Here is a 2,500-nt window from a genome sequence, read left to right as displayed (position 1 = left end):
GCACCCGGGAGCCGGCCGCCATGTCTGGAGCCGTCCGCGGGTCCTGGATGCCGGCCGGGGGCACCCGGGAGCCGGGCGCGAGCTCTGGAGCCGTCCGCGGGCAGCGGCCGCGGTTGTCCGGGGAAGCTGGCCGGGGGGCACCCGGGAGCCGGCCGCCATGTCTGGAGCCGTCCGCGGGTCCTGGATGCCGGCCGGGGGCACCCGGGAGCCGGGCGCGAGCTCTGGAGCCGTCCGCGGGCAGCGGCCGCGGTTGTCCGGGGAAGCTGGCCGGGGGGCACCCGGGAGCCGGCCGCCATGTCTGGAGCCGTCCGCGGGTCCTGGATGCCGGCCGGGGGCACCCGGGAGCCGGGCGCGAGCTCTGGAGCCGTCCGCGGGCAGCGGCCGCGGTTGTCCGGGGAAGCTGGCCGGGGGGCACCCGGGAGCCGGCCGCCATGTCTGGAGCCGTCCGCGGGCAGCGGCCGCGGTTGTCCCGGGAAGCTGACCGGCGGCACTCTGAGTCTGGAGCCGTCCGCGGGTCCTGGAAGCCGGCCTGGGGCACCCGGGAGCCGGCCGCCATGTCTGGAGCCGTCCGCGGGTCCTGGAAGCCGGCCGGGGGCGCCCGGGAGCCGGGCGCGAGCTCTGGAGCCGTCCGCGGTCAGCGGTTGTCTCGGGAAGCTGACCGGCGGGACCCGGGAGCCGACCGCCATGTCTGGAGCCGTCCGCGGGCGTCCGCGGGTCCGGGAAGCCGGCCGGAGGCGCCCGGGAGCCGGGCGCGAGCTCTGGAGCCGTCCGCGGTCAGCGGTTGTCTCGGGAAGCTGACCGGCGGGACCCGGGAGCCGACCGCGATGTCTGGAGCCGTCCGCGGGTCCTGGAAGCCGGCCGGGGGCACCCGGGAGCCGGCCGCGAGCTCTGGAGCCGTCCGCGGTCAGCGGTTGTCTCGGGAAGCTGGCCGGCGGCACTTGGGGAGTCTGGAGCCGTCCGCGGCTCCTGGAAGCCGGCCGGGGGCACCCGGGAGCCGGCCGCGATGTCTGGAGCCGTCCGCGGGTCCTGGAAGCCGGCCGGGGGCACCCGGGAGCCGGCCGCGATGTCTGGAGCCGTCCGCGGGCAGCCGCGGGTCCGGGAAGCCGGCCGGAGGCACCCGGGAGCCGGCCGCGATGTCTGGAGCCGTCCGCGGGCAGCGGCCGCGGCTCGGAGCCGGCCGCGGTTTGCGGTTGTCTCGGGAAGCTGACCGGCGGCACTTTGCGGCGTTCCGGCCGCGATCCCCGCGGAAGTGGCGAATGAGGTCGGGACCTCGGATGAGAGAACCGGGGAGGGCGGCCCGGGGTCCCGGCTTTTCCCGGTCAACGTCGGGCGGCCTCCGGTCGTCCAGACCCGGGCCGGGAACCCTCCTGCAGATTACTGGGAGGGGGTAGACGGTGACAGAGCGAGCCCGGCTTTCACCCCCTCGCCCACCCGCACGGGACCGCTCCCCGCTAGCCGGGCCAAGATCGATGGAGCCCCCCGCGCCCTGCGGGGAGGGGAGAGCGCGCCCAGGCCCCGAGCCCCAGGGGGGGGCCGCGGTTGTCTCGGGAAGCTGACCGACGGCACTTTGTGGCGTCCTGGCCGCGATCCCCTCGGAAGTCGCGAATGAGGTCGGGACCTCGGATGAGAGAACCGGGGAGGGCGGCCCGGGGTCCCGGCTTTTCCCGGTCAACGTCGGGCGGCCTCCGGTCGTCCAGACCCGGGCCGGGAACCCTCCTGCAGATTACTGGGAGGGGGTAGACGGTGACAGAGCGAGCCCGGCTTTCACCCCCTCGCCCACCCGCACGGGACCGCTCCCCGCTAGCCGGGCCAAGATCGATGGAGCCCCCCGCGCCCTGCGGGGAGGGGAGAGCGCGCCCAGGCCCCGAGCCCCAGGGGGGGGCCGCGGTTGTCTCGGGAAGCTGACCGACGGCACTTTGTGGCGTCCTGGCCGCGATCCCCTCGGAAGTCGCGAATGAGGTCGGGACCTCGGATGAGAGAACCGGGGAGGGCGGCCCGGGGTCCCGGCTTTTCCCGGTCAACGTCGGGCGGCCTCCGGTCGTCCAGACCCGGGCCGGGAACCCTCCTGCAGATTACTGGGAGGGGGTAGACGGTGACAGAGTGAGCCCGGCTTTTACCCCCTCGCCCACCCCCACGGGACCGCTCCCCGCTAGCCGGGCCAAGATCGATGGAGCCCCCCGCGCCCTGCGGGGAGGGGAGAGCGCGCCCAGGCCCCGAGCCCCAGGGGGGGGCCGCGGTTGTCTCGGGAAGCTGACCGACGGCACTTTGTGGCGTCCTGGCCGCGATCCCCTCGGAAGTCGCGAATGAGGTCGGGACCTCGGATGAGAGAACCGGGGAGGGCGGCCCGGGGTCCCCGCTTTTCCCGGTCAACGTCGGGCGGCCTCCGGTCGTCCAGACCCGGGCCGGGAACCCTCCTGCAGATTACTGGGAGGGGGTAGACGGTGACAGAGCGAGCCCGGCTTTTACCCCCTCGCCCACCCCCACGGGACCGCTCCCCGCT

The sequence above is a fragment of the Staurois parvus genome, unplaced genomic scaffold (assembly GCF_062004578.1).
Source record: "Staurois parvus isolate SC_StPar_1 unplaced genomic scaffold, SC_StPar_1.0 ptg001754l, whole genome shotgun sequence".
Classification (NCBI taxonomy): Eukaryota; Metazoa; Chordata; class Amphibia; order Anura; family Ranidae; genus Staurois; species Staurois parvus.
Note: the sequence above shows the minus strand (reverse complement) of the source record.